The 14384-nt window shown below is 44.3% G+C and overlaps 1 protein-coding gene across 6 annotated transcripts in view; it reads right to left on the bottom strand.

The window, feature by feature from the left end:
* The window catches only part of PALLD (palladin, cytoskeletal associated protein), a 409145-nt gene that overhangs the window by 256974 nt on the left and 137787 nt on the right, over positions 1 to 14384 (bottom strand). Inside the window, exon 1 of one of the 6 annotated variants that reach the window (XM_049101111.1) lies at positions 11342 to 11564. The exons of the other annotated variants lie outside the window; for them this stretch is intronic. The gene's annotated coding sequence lies outside the window, so the exon portion shown is untranslated. Of the gene's footprint in view, positions 1 to 11341; positions 11565 to 14384 lie in introns of those variants that run through there. 6 annotated transcript variants of the gene reach the window in all.

Raw genomic sequence — 14384 nt, 5'->3', positions numbered from 1 at the left:
TGAAGAGCTAAGGAAAGGGACACAGCTAACATGTAAAGGGTAGTTCTAACAATACACCTTGGGTGCTCTGCTATGCATACCACAGGTGTGGTCTCGTTGCATCTTCACAGCAACACTTGGAGATGGGTACCACTGCCTCCATTTTATAGATCAGAATACTGAGGGTCAGAAAGACTAATTTGAATAGTGATATTTAGTTGGAAGAGCCAGAATTAAAAAAAGAAATAGGTCTGCTTCTTTTTTTTTTTTTCAGAGAGAGAGAGAGAGCAGAAGCAGAGGTGGGGAAGGAGGTACAGAGGGAGAAGCAAACACAGAAACTTAACTGACTGAGACACCCAGGCACACCGAAATATGTCTGCTTCTAATTCATACGTTATATGGATGGGACTTCAGGAGGCACTCCCAATTTAATTAAAGGAAATAAGAAACAGGTCTAGAGCTGAAGAGAGCTACCATGAGTGATGGTATCCAAGATTAGACCACACTTTTGGACTTCCATTGCTGTGTCTTCTTTCCTGCAACTATCAAATGGCTCCCTCTTTTAGCCCTACTCATACGCCACAAATTGAAAACATCAGCCCCTCTGGCCACAGAGGCAATGCTTGGTGACCAGAGAGAACAGAAAAATAGGGATATATTTGTTTATTGGGGGTATTCAAGGATCTAGGCTATCTAAACCATTTGAGACAAAGTCAATGCTCAACAGACGTTTAAAAGATAATACCCAAAGAGCTCCTATCTGTCATTTGAAGCAAATGGGAGTAACTACTTAACTATTTCCCTCTCTGGAAGCACCAAATGGTTTTGGAAGAAGAATGGCCTCCAGAGAGGATGGTCTCTGGCATAAGTCATAGTCATACCTACATTAGAACCATGGCTCGGCACGATATCCTTCAACAGATGAATGGATAAAGATGCGGTATACATATAAACAATGGAATATCACCCAACCATCAGAAAGGATGAATACTCACCATTTACTTTGATGTTGATGGAACTGGAGGGTATTATGCTGAGTGAAATCAGTCAATTGGAGAAGGACAATCATCCTATGGTTTCATTCATATGTGGAATATAAGAAATAGTGAAAGGGACCATAAGGGAAGGAGGGGAAACTGAGTGGGGAAAAATTAGAGAGGAAGACAAACCGTGAGAAACTCCTAACTCTGGAAAACAAAGGGTTGTGGAAGGAAAGGAGTGTGGGGGGATGGGATAAATGGGTGATGGGCACTAAGGAGGGTACTTGATGGGATGAGCACTAGGTGTTATATGCTGGCAAATCGAATTTAAATACATTTTTTTAAAAAAGAACCATGGTTCCATCATTCCTTCTTGAATTTAGGTGATCTCCTTAACCTCTCTGAACTTTTTTCATAATCTGGAAAATGAAGACAATAATGGTACCTATGATATGGGATTGTTAGATCAAAGAAGCAATTAATGTAAAGAGTCTCCCAATCAGACCTTAGTAAAGGCTATCTATTATTATTAAAGTGAAGATCGTCATGAGAAACTACAATGTAAAACTCTGCCTTCCCCCCCCCCACAGTTTTTGCAAGATCACCTGCAATCTAGAAATAGGAGTTCACTTGCATTGTCACTCTGCTGCTTCAGACACTTGTAACCAGTCTGCTTTCCTAAAAGTGTTCATTAATGGAGGGAAATTTTGCTTTTTCAGCAGATAAAGTTTCGGAGTGCACTGGTAGGACATGTTGGCCCCTTGATCAATGGTTCGGTAGATACTCATATTGGTAATAAGTCATAACTAGCACAGGTGTATTAGAAACCATATATGGCATACTGTACACTCAATACAATAAACAGCAGCAAGATCTTAAATGGGGACATTCTGGCTAGTGATAACTGTGATAGCTGTTAACAGTACAAATGCCAGTTTCTGGACTGCAAGTTCCTTAAAGCTTAAATATCAAAACCAAAAGAAAGAAAAACCTCAAATTGTTTCCTGTGTATTATCCTTGAGTCAGACAACACAATTTGGATATGAATTCCACCCAAAAGCAATACTTCCACTGTGGTTAGCAAACCAGACTCCTTTTGCTTTTGAGTTTAACTTGACCTAATTAAGGATGGGGTAGAATTTTGCCATAATACACGGAGATCCTTTAACAAGTCATTTAATATCAGTGCTATTCCATAACTTGTCAAATTATAACATAAAACAGTTTATTTCAGCAAAACTTCAGTTTTCATGTATGGATAATATTTTAAAGCTCTAAGCCTGGGCTCCCGCAAGGCTCCAAGCATCACTTTCCCCAAATATTCTTGCTATATTCTCAAAGAGCTCTCACATCTGCTAGAGATAAGGCAAGGTATACATCTGACAATCACTCAGGAGGCTCATGTTTGGAAATTTCTCTTCAGGGTGTCACAAGATAGCAGAGACCAAGGTGGAGGAAAAACACATTTCTTCTCACTGTGTTACTTGCTGTCAAAGTATGTTATTTTTTCCTGTCCCATAATCACAATCTGTTTCTTAAGAAGTGTGGGAGAGTCCAGCCTATTGTGTAGACGATGCCTGCACTTGAAAAAGGAAATACAGAAGAGGTAGTGGGTGGAACATATCTACCATGAGTAGGAGTCTACTTAGGTCTCACATAAATTTTCAACCATTATTAGTCTGCTTTGATCCCAAAAACCTTTTTCTTCAGGACTATACTTCCTCCTCAATAAAACATACATTAAAAAATCTAGGCAGGCATCTATCATAGATTTGGTGAGTCTGAAAGACTCAAGTTACTTGTACATAGTAGGGCTCAGTACTGGTAGTTCAACCAACACATAATCCCAAGACTGGGATTTAGCACCATATGTAACCATCCTGGATGTGATCAGTGAAAGGTAGTAAGACACAACTCACAAAAAGGAGCCAACACGGTGCCTGTTGTGTTGGGGGTGTTCAACCAACATTGATCACACCACCCATTCACTCATCACTTATTAACCTACTGGATATCCAGGTTTTCAGGTAACAAAGAATTGTGATCTTACTGAGAGGGAAGACTGCAAGAACCAGAAGGTCTTTGAGAGAATTGGCTGTACATCTTTCCCCTAGAAAAGTTGGTAAGTGATCCCCAGCTAGGGTGCATGTGGTTAGAAGTTCCCCAGATAAAGACCTCCTGGAGAGTTACCAGATCCCCCCTCATGATTCAGAGTTCAGGTCCTCTATATGGTCGCATCTGGAAAGACCTCAGGGAGATAGGCTTTCTGATCTAGAGCTGCAGAGATTGACAAAATCAGGGGCCAGAGATTATCAGGAGCTGAGTGGGGAGCCAAGGCAGATGACTCGGAAGAGGGGAGGTAAACAGGTTGGCAAGATGAAGCAGGACCGAATCGGGCTGGATGGCAGGTTCTGAGAGCCCCCATCATGGGTCCAGAGTAAACAAGGAGCCTTCTTGAGGCACTATGTGGATTAGGAGAGGTCTATGGTTGGTTTTTATGCACCAGCTTGGTCACAGAACAAAGACAGATCAAATGCATTTAAAGATTCTATTTTAGAAAGCATAGCTTAAGAGAGGGTTTATTCAAATATAATCTACTGAAACCTCATAACCCTCTGAAGTGCTGATTAAAATGCACATTCCAAGGCTCCACTCAGGCTTCATGAATCAAGAAGACCTAGAGCCAGGGCCCCTGATTCTGCGTTTTTATAAGCATTCCTCCACCCTGCCCACTCACAGGGATTTTTAAGAATTCTAAGGTCTTAAAACACTAAAATATGGCAAAGTATAAGGAATTTAAAGACAGGAAACCTTGAGTTCCAATCTTGGCCGTGTGATATTGAGAGTCACTTGACTCTATTGAAACTCAGTCTCTTCATCTGTCAAATGCAGATATGTCTTCAGAGGAGTTGCTTAAGCTAATGAACATCAAAGTGGTCTATAAATGCAAATGTTTGTAATTATCACATCTCTGAGCCAAAGCAAAATCTTGGAGACCCCCGCCATTTACCTAAGTCAGATCTGGGCTTGGTTGGTTATTTCTGAATTGGCCAGTATTTTGGCCTCAGCTATGTGTCTCCTGGAAGGTTCTTCAATGATCTCTTACTACGGCCAGCACTTACAACATTGTCTAATGATCAGTTTGAGGGCCTGGTGTTGGGAGGTGGACTGCTTGCTTTTCAGATCCTAGAGCCATGAGGGAGAACTACTTTGAGGAGCCAGAAGCCCAAGGGGTCTACTTCTATATGGGTGAATTCCAGGGACATTTAATGTGTTAAGCTACTTGGGACAGTAGCTGGGTTAAGAATTAAGAAGTAGAATAGGATTAGAGTCCCAAATGAGTTGATGAGTTGGAGAAATAGTCAAGAACAAAGGAAAAAAAAATTCAATAGGAAAAATTCTGAATGATACTTGGAGGAAATGATTATTATCACACACACAGGCTAAGCAATGTCTAGCCAAATGAGGATAATAAGCTGCAAACAATCCAGTGAGGTCCAGCTGTCACTTAAAACACAAGCATGAGAGTTGGCTGTACTAACTGAAACACAGTTTGAAGGCACCGTGAGGTAATCGTCACTTTATCATACCTTTATGAGACATCTTTGTCCAGTTCTGGACTTCACAGTTTGAGAGGCATGGAGTCCTTGGACACAGTTCAACAGACAGAAATAAAGATGATGAAATTGTTGGAGAACAAGAACTAAGAGAATAAGCAAAAAAGACCTGGTATTATTTAACCTAGAGAAAGAAAACTAAGGGGATACTTAACACTTCCCGTCCGTGAATTACAGCTGAGAGTGACCAATTTGTTCTTTGTATCCTGTTGGGGAGTAATAGGCTTCAGTTCAGCAGAAGGGATGTATGTTAAGGAAAGGAAACCTTCCTTGTGATCAATGTTGTAGCATGATAAAGACTCAATTCCAAACACTGACCAAGGGACCCCACCAGACTAGGGTAAGTGGATGCGACAAAATGCTGATTTATACTATTTTTAAAGTCGGAAGGAAAGAGAACATTGACTAGATTTGGCATCAGCCCTGGCTCCGGCCCAGAGCTGTGATTTGGGGCAGGCAATTCTCCAGGCCTCAGTTTCTGCATTTATAAAATGACCTCTGTTGCTTGCTTTCTCAACTCTCACACTTCACATTCTGTGATGTTCTAGAGTAATGTGGTAGCTGCATTTAACAGGTTAACATTTTCCTTCCAATGAAGTGAAAACAGTAAATGTGCTGAGGGGTTGGGCATTTGATCTGGACTTGATGGGCTCATGTCACAGGTTGAAGTGGGGCAAACTGTGGAGACTATAAGGTCCCTATGGAGAATTATCTGGTTCTGAAAGAAAGCTAAAAAGAATGCACGATACTCCTGAGGAAGAATATGCCTGCAGCTCAAGGAGAGCATGAGGGGTTCCTATAAGCCACCCAGGAATCAGAACACGGAAAGGACAGAAGACTAGGGTGTAAATTGGGATAAGCTGGTGAAGATGAAGCCTTAGCTATAGGGCCCAGCCATGCCCAAAAACTTGGTATAGAATCATTTACTGAGGAGGCCAATCAAGCAACTGCCAGATCAATGCAACCTGAAACCAAGAACACTGGGTCTGTATTGGGCTAGGAAAGGCCCAAGTTCTACAGTTCTGAAAGCACATAGGCTCTGGAGCCAAACAGTCTTGGTTTCTACTTACCACTGCTATTTATATTACCATGTGATCTTGGACAAAATGCTTATTCTTGTTAGAACATAATTTCCAGATAATAAAATAGGGATAAGAGATCTACTTTATAATATTTTGGTGAAGATTAAATACATGATTATATGCCTGACACACAGCAAGTATGGAAAAACTGCCGTAATTCTGACTTGGGCCTGGGAATGGAATTAAGGCAAAATAAAAAGAAACTTCAGTGGCCTCATGATTTATGGAAAGGGTCTGACACTGTACTACCACCTACAAATGATCCAGACTAACTTTCGTAGCATGTTTGCCTATATTCCTCCATCAACCCCTAGGAATAATTAAAGTATTATTACTACCCCATTTCAAAGATAAGAAAGTGAGGCTTAGATTAAATAATGCCTTGTCCAAACTCAATAAGTTGTAGAGTTGTGGTAGTCACTTATGTTTTCTGGCTCCAAAGTCATTGCTCTTTTTCCTAACACCTATTTCATGGGAGAGAAACAGGAAGAACATTGAGAGACTGACGAGTGTTTTAATATTATAATCAGGTTAGCTGAGTAGCCTGGACTTGTCATCTGGTCTGATTGCTGGTAGTTGTTCATTGACAGTCTTTTGTCTTCCGAAGGTTACCAGACCCAACCTGGTGCTCTAGCGTGCAGAGAGCAGTGCTGTGAGGAAAGGAAGAAACTGAGGTATAGCACTCGACTCACGGGTTCAAGGGCAGCATCTTCCCAGAAAAGCTTCTCCTTCCATCCCCATTCTGCCACCAACCCTGCCAATACAAGTGGAGTCAGAACTAGATCAACACAGCTTTCTGTTTGTCACATTTACTGAATGAAAAGGATTCTTCTGTTTGTATCTTTAAATAGAACCATTACCACTGATCTGCAGTCACTCTCTCCAGGAGCCCTTAATAAACTTTAAGATCATTACTGAGTCACTTAGCTCTTTTTTCCCTCTTAGCAGAGTAACCATCTCTCTGATCTCTCCTTCCAGAATTCCTTTCCAACCAGCAAAGCATGCCTGCTACTCTCAGCTCCTACTTTCGACATCGATCCCAGGACTGGACATTCACTTCTAGTGAGGCAAGCAGCACTGCTCCTGAGCCAGAGAGAAGGGCTCTCCCCACCAGGCACTGACACCATCCATAGCTCCTCTTTCTTTTCTTATCCCAGAATGCACTCAGACACCCTCCAGGGTCCGTTTCTGTTCTGGGTTAAGACACCATACATACCACTACCTACTCCAACAAAAAAACAACACAAACAAAAACAAACCAAAGATCTGACATTTTCTTCTCAAAATAGTTTAGACAGTGTCCCCCTGGAAGCAAGGAATATGACTAAGTGATTTCTTAAAATCCCTTCCAGCCAGTGATTCATTAGAGACAGAATTTTAAGTTGGAATGGACCATTATATTTTGGGCCAAAGGCCTCACTTTTGCAAATAAGGAGAGCGAGGTCCGTAGAGGCTAAGAGTTGTGGAGGCTGCCTGCTACAGTGGAAAAAGCATGCATTTGAAGTTAGAAGTTTTGGATGTGAGGCCAAACTTTACCAGTCACATACTGTGTGACCCTGAGCAAGTCATCAACTTTTAGAGACTCAGTTCCCAAAAGCCATAAAATGGAAAGAACACTACCTACTCTAGCTGTTTCCTGGTGTCATTCTGAGCATCTCACGGCAACACACTTATGAAGGACACGATAAGTGTAGCTAACTGCTTTATTGATATATGTTCACTATGGGTAGCTTGTTCTAAGTCATGGGGTGGTAAAACCAGGATCCTCAATTCCAATGCAGTGTAATATCCTTCATACAATGCTGCCTTCTTGACACTTTTCCAATTCTACAGTTGGAAGATTTTCTCATAAGCCACCACACTAATTTGATCTCCACGTGCTTTCCTTTAAACCCCTGGATGTGCATAGACTCAAACTGTGGGAATCCAGACTGGCTCAGATGGATTATAGACCAGCAACTCTGAAGACTTGTTGGGGATGCCTCAAACAGCCTTCCATGACATCACAGTTATGGCCCTCAGACCCTGGACTGATAGCTTCCAAGGGACTGGGGATATTCATGAGCTACCTTTCCCTGTAGCTCTCTTAGCTTCATAACACCAAATTGAACACTGGAGATGGCTATTAGATGGTATGTAATGGACTATGAGGCTACAGCATGTATCCTGAAGCTAAAATGGATGAGAATGAACCACAAAGTAATGACAAATACTTGAAGTTCACACTGGACAGAGATTCAGGAACTTGCTCAGTGGTAATAGGTGACTTACTGTCCCAATTCATGTAGACCACATAGAAGAGGCAGGAGCCCACAAATGGAAGTGTGGGTCCAAGGGCTATGTGTTCCCTTGGACTCCTAATACCAAGGGCCACTGGGCTCTGAGCTCTATCATCACAGCGCATTGGAAAAGATCGACTACATTTTATTTGGCCCCATTAAAGGAGGAATAATGAGTCCTCAGGTATAAAAATCATCTCTCTGACTCATCAAGAGATGGGCATACCCTGCCAGTAGATATTTTGCGGGACTCTGGTACAAGGGCGTGGCCTGGCATGTGCCTTTCATAACTGATGCCTCCCCAAGCTTGACATGGGATATCCTTCTTTCAGTAATTGAAGACAGTTGAATCTCTTCTTGGACAATGGTCTTTGGTCCTCGAGCACAACAGAGAAAGTCTACTTTTCACTGTTTTCTTGGGCATATAAAAATGTTTCAAACCTTCAGAAATAATAGTGAGATCAAGCCTACAATAAATAGAAAGTAGAGTTCTTTGCTGTAGGCAATAAAAAAAAAAAGAAAAAGAAAAAAGGGGGAACACTGTGGGCCGTTCAGCCAATTTCCATGTTAAAAAAAAAAAAAGTTCAAGTTGGAGCCATGTGGTCTCAATAAAGTAGTAAAATATATTTTCTTTACCCTACACTTCATGTGCCCATAACCTTCCTTTTAAATCATCTCTAACCAGCCCCAAATCATTCTGACCGCAAATCATTTGGTGGCTTTGGTCTCCAGGCAATGGAATGTGCTGGAATAGACGGGGAGTCGCTACCAAGAGTGCTCAGAGGGAGCTTCCACTCCCTCTGCTCAGGCACACAGACCCCAGCAAAGCCCTGAAAGGGTTCCGCGCTGAGATAGCACATGACATCATAGCTCAATCATTCAGGAAAAAACTGCAACGGCTGCAGAATAGCACAACATGCCACAAACCACAGTGGGCAGATAAAGCCGAAGAACAGCTTTTCTTATGAAAACATTCACGAATACCACAGGCAGCTGGCAGAGACACGTTTAATTACATTCACAGAAACCCATTGTATCCATCAACCCCACCATCTTTGGAGCTGACCAACAAATGGGAAGGTCGCTGAAGCCCGGCTTCAAAATGAGAAAGCCAGGAGAGCTTGAAGTTTATGTCATTGTATTTCATAATGTGTATTACGGCTAGATTCGACCCAGCTGTAAAATCGTTTGATACGCTTTGAAAGGGTTTCCAAGTGAACTAGACCTTAATAGTAACCTTTCTTTAGATTTACAGCTGGGGATGAAGAGTAGCCCAAGGTGTGAGAAATCAATTATTCAATTCATGATTAATTTAATAGATGTGAGCTTGGCCTGGGCATAAACAAAGCTCAAGCGGCTGCCATCTGCCATCACGCCAGAGCACCCAGTCTCGTACTTTGCAAGTGCCATTGGAACTTTTTGTTTGTTTGTTTAAAGAAACTGTTTAAAGAGTTAAGAATATAGACTTTGAAGGGATGGTAAATGTAGTGGGGTGTGCCTTTAGGCATCTCAGAGAAATAAAGTTCAGCATGCGCCAGTGAAGTCCGATGAAAGCTCAAGAGAAAAAGTTGTCCAAATAAACTGCTGTAAAAAGAGTACTTAGGCATCCTCTTACAATAATCGCAAAAGTAGGAGTCTGAAAGGAGACTACAGAATCTGTGAGACAAGAAGGATATGTCTGAAAAGTCCCCTGGACTTGCCTAATTTTAGCCCCAGAGCTATCATTGCTGCTAATTCTAGTCTATGATTTCACCTAAGTGAAAGGAGATTTCCAATAGCAAAAAGAAAAGACTCAGCAACAAATAAACAACAAATGGAAACACTTTGGTAAAGTAGGCCTCCTCCCTAAAGGAACAATGAAAAATTATAGAGTAGCCAGTGACCATTAATATCTAAGAGCTATAATCTTTTCAGCAACATGTTTTCTTATAGCCTCGTAACATATCTGGCATTAATCTTTTTCATCAGGCACCCAAGGATAACTTTCCGTTTCAGTTGTGGGTGAGAGGAAAGCTCAAATGTGTGCTCCTAAGATCTTCAAGTAACCTCTAAAACAATGGTCGGAGAAAATTCGAGGCTCTTGGGTTCCTGAAAATAACCTGTTTGCCATTATGTGGGCAATTATAAGCTAGGGCTTGCTTTTCAAAATTGCTGGGTTCAGCAGAGATTTCCCATGGATTTATCAGCAACAGAAATAAACAAGCATTCCACTGAGCTCCACTTGGAAGTGTGAGAAGGGCTATTGAAAGTCTTTTTCATCATGTGGACAAGAATTCAACCTAACCTACCAGGATGTTAAGGGGTTATTCCAGTATTGTGATGTTGTTCATCATCAGAAGCTGAAAATAAACTTCAGCCCCCTTCTGGGGTGGTCCTCCTCCTTGGCCCCTGCCACAGACCATATCACCACCCCTCTTTCATCAGTAGCCTACCTGTCAAGTGAGAGAGGTGACTGTAGCATCCCTGGAAAGCATAGGTGGCAGGGCAGGGTCTTTATGTTTGTACTGCAGACAGACTGGGGGAAGTTGCTTTGTAAAAGTCACGCTGGTGACCTCTGGATTAGCTAACTCCAAGAGTTCACCGAGCAAACATTCATAAAACTGTAACAGCAATGCTTTCCATAAAAACGAATGGGGAATGTCAGTTTTTCACTGTAGTCTTTCCACGGTAGACGAGTCATCAGGAATGCATTCTTCCCTATTGTATTCCGCCGGCCACTTGTTCCCTGAGAAGGCGGCCAACTGAATGCTAACGAAGACAGGGAGCCCGTCCAAAGGGCTTCGAGGAGAACAAGAGAATGAGAATGTAGCATTTGATTTTGCTACACAAAGGACTGCAATCAAGTGAAACCCAGGAAAACAAACAAACTCTCAGGGAACTGAAAAAGCAACAGGTGTGAAAGCGCCCAGATTTCTTCGGGGCGGGGGGGGGGGGGGGGGGGAGAAATCACCAAAACCTTCCGTTACAGTGTTTGCAGCTAAAATGCATTGAGCAGCTGATGAGGGATCCGCTGTCAGCAAGGGCCCGCTCGTGCGAGTTTCCCTGGTGCTTCAAGCGGGGATGGAGCAGATCACAAAGAGGAGAAGGAGCGCAGACACGCCCGCAAGAGAAGCTTCCCTCCAAGGATCACTTTTTAATGGATAAAAGGCGGGGGGGTGGGGGGGGAGGGAAATGCCACCTCCCTGCCCCAGCCCCTGCCCCCGCCCCTCCCCCACCCCGGCTCCCACCTCGGAGGAGTCGCGCAGAGCCGGCCCCAGCGCCCCCGCCCCTAAGAGCGGCCCGAGACCCGGTCCCCGCGCCGCAGCGAGCCAGCACCCAGGACCGCGCGTTTCCCGGGACCACCTGCCGCCGCCGCCTCCGGGAAGACTTCCTGCCCTGCACGTGTACTTAGCGCTCTCACTCACCGGTCGTGCAGGGGACTCGCTTTGCCCTCCAAAGGAGCTCCCCTCTGAGGTCCTGCGGGTCCCAGCTATTCCCGGCGGCCGCCTCGGGGCTCCGACGTCCGTGTGGGTGCGGACGACAGCGGAGAAAAGGGGCGGGCAGCCGAGCTCTCCAAGCCCGGGCCCCGCCGGCCGCGAGGAAGACGTGTCGGCGAGTGCGCCGGGCTCCGCGGAGGCCTGGAGGCGGCGGGGCTCGGTGCTGGGGGCTCGCGGCGAGCCGGCGGGGGGCGGGGGGCGGGGGCAGGGCTCGGAGGAGCGGGGCCCGGCGGGAGGAGGCGCCGTGCGGGGGCGCTGGGGGCGAGGCGCAGACCCTGCGAGCCGGCGCCCGACTGCAGCCCGGGGCGCCGAGGGGCCGGGAGCGCGGCGCGCGTGTCAGAGGGAGGGGGCGTGTGTCGGGGGGGCTGCGCGGAGGGCGGGGGTGTGTCCTGCGGAGGAGCGCCGCGAACTCCCACAAACCCCGCGGAGCTCCGGGCCCTCCCCGAGCTTGGGAGCCTTTAGCCCGGGCCGCGGAGGGCCGGCGCCGTGGGGAAGGTGCTCGGCAGGTTGCCCCCGCCGCTTCCGAGCCGGTTCAGCTGCGGCTGGAAGCATTTCCCAAAGACCTCCGCCCACCGAGGACGCCTTGGGGGGAATCCAGGTGGTAGCGAGGAGTGGATCTGTGACCCTTGCAGGAGCAACCGACTTGCATCCCGCTCTCCGTGATACGCCCCTTCGTTCACGCAGGAGGTATCTTCAATCACACCCTCCACCTGCATTCCGGCGAATTGAATTGCTTTCTCCGAGGCTGCCTTCCTAAATCTACAAATTAATCACTACATGACACATGAAGCCCCTAGGAAAAGGAACGCCGAGAATAAATCTGGTTTCTGTTCTTTTTTTAATGTTGAACAAGTCTGCCATTAATCAAGCCTTTCCACCAGCATCTAGGGAACAGACCCAAGACTGCGACTCATTGAGAGATGAACATGTGCATGTCTGGTGGTTCTACAGGCTTTCTTTGCAGCATTATGTCATAGTGACTCAGGCACCACACAGACAGATATAATGGAGAGACAATAGGAGAAACAAAACCAACTATTCAATGGAGACCTACCTACTTGCCAACTGTAGCAGATTGTTAGGGCCTAAATTTTAAACATTTTTAAAGATCATTTCACCACTTCCTTTGTTTCCCCATCTTGGAGTCACAGAACTGCTTGTCATTGGTCAGTCTGGGAAACAGAAACCCAAGATTGTATTTGGAAATTTAAGGAAGAAACTCATAAGGGACCCATGAAACTATTCATTTTAATGTAGCATGGAACATGGCAAAGGCATGACAGATTCTTGAAGTCAATTAGAAAATATCAGAAAGTGTGTTCCAGAAATAGAACAATCTTGAGAGGTCCAAAATAGAGATAGCACAAAAATAGTTTTTGAAATGGTAATAAGATGTTGACAGTTTAGTGTATATCTTGAGTTTATTTTTATTATCCCAAGGAGGTGATGGGTCATGAAATACATTTTTTCTCACGTATTAAATTTCCCCCTTCCTTGGAGAATCAATGTAAAGTAGTAAGGATGAGTTTGCTTTTCGAACTGAAAATATTCTGGGTCTGGCGGGTTCAGCTCCTTCTTGTATGTCATTAGGTCTTTTGTTAACTACGCTTCATTTATAGAGTTCTGCTAGAGCCACTGAATAAGAGTCAAATGCTTTTGTTTGTCTGAAAGGCATCACTGTAAAGCAGGGTGGCCTACCTGGGTGGCTTTCTCTAAGATACTTTTCAAGTCCTAACCACCTTTCTCCTCTCCAGCAAGGGGTGTTAGAACAATCCTCTGTGAATTTAGGGGAAACATTTTATTGATTAAAATGACAAGGCAAGGGATGCCTGGGTAGCTCAGCAGTTGAGCATCTGCCTTCATTCATCTCAGGGCATGAGGCTCAGGGCATGATCCCTAGTCCGGGAATTGAGTCTGGCATCAGGCTCCCTATGGGGAGCCTGCTTCTCCCTCTGCCTATATCTCTGCCTCTCTGTGTGTGTCTCATGAATAAATAAAATCTTAAAAAATAAAATGCCAAGGCAAAAGCAGAAGGAAAAATAGGGGTGGTGGTGAGATTCAGTATCACCATGATCACAAAGACCTGAGCATCCCTTTCAATTGCCTCTGCTAAAACTCTGACACTTTTGAAGTCTGAAATCTACTTGAAATATCCACCATACATAAATATCTTAGTCAAAGACAACATCCCTTTCTCCTGGCTCTGTGTGTGCAGATGAGACTGAGGGAAGATGAGTTTTCTGCAGTCCTTCCACATAGTATACTAAGAGGTAAGGCTATACCACCTCTTGGGTTGCACCTAGGGGTGGTACCAAATGTTCCTGGAAATTCCTTTTGGTTTCTATGATCTGCCTGCATGCTTGTGCCCCAAATGAGAAATATTCCAATGTTGAATGTGTCTTAGGGTTACTTGAATTAGGAGAGGGAGCAGTGACAGTGTTCTCACTGTGTGTGGTCCACAGAGCACCTGTCTCAGAAATGGGGGAGGGGAGCTTGTTGAAAATGTAAATTCTCTGGGCTCTACTCAGAGCTATTGACTTAGGATCTTTCTGTCCAGGGGCTATGACATTACCGTGTGTGTGTGTGTGTGTGTGTGTGTGTGTGTGTGTGTGTAATTGAATGTTTTGAATAAATTATATGTTCACATAATTTGAATAAAGGTGTATACCCTGCAGTCTCCTTCCTACCACTGTTTCCATAGGTCCAGTCCATATAGCTCCTCCAAGGCAACCACTGGCAATAGTTTTTTCTTTCAGGTTTCTTTATGTACATACCTGCAAATATAAATTCTTACTTTTATTTTTATTTCTTAAAGATGCTATATGCAGAAGAGTTACTGTCCTTTACTTTGCCCCTTCACTTAAATATACCTAAGGCTCTTTTTCTATATCATACATTCAATTATTCGTTCATTTAGAGACAAGCACTTATTATGTACCTGCTCTGTGCCAAGTACTGTTGTATATGCTAG

Source organism: Canis lupus, chromosome 25 (genome assembly GCF_003254725.2).
Source record: "Canis lupus dingo isolate Sandy chromosome 25, ASM325472v2, whole genome shotgun sequence".
Lineage (NCBI taxonomy): Eukaryota > Metazoa > Chordata > Mammalia > Carnivora > Canidae > Canis > Canis lupus.
Note: the sequence above shows the minus strand (reverse complement) of the source record. Positions and strands in the feature narration are given on the sequence as shown.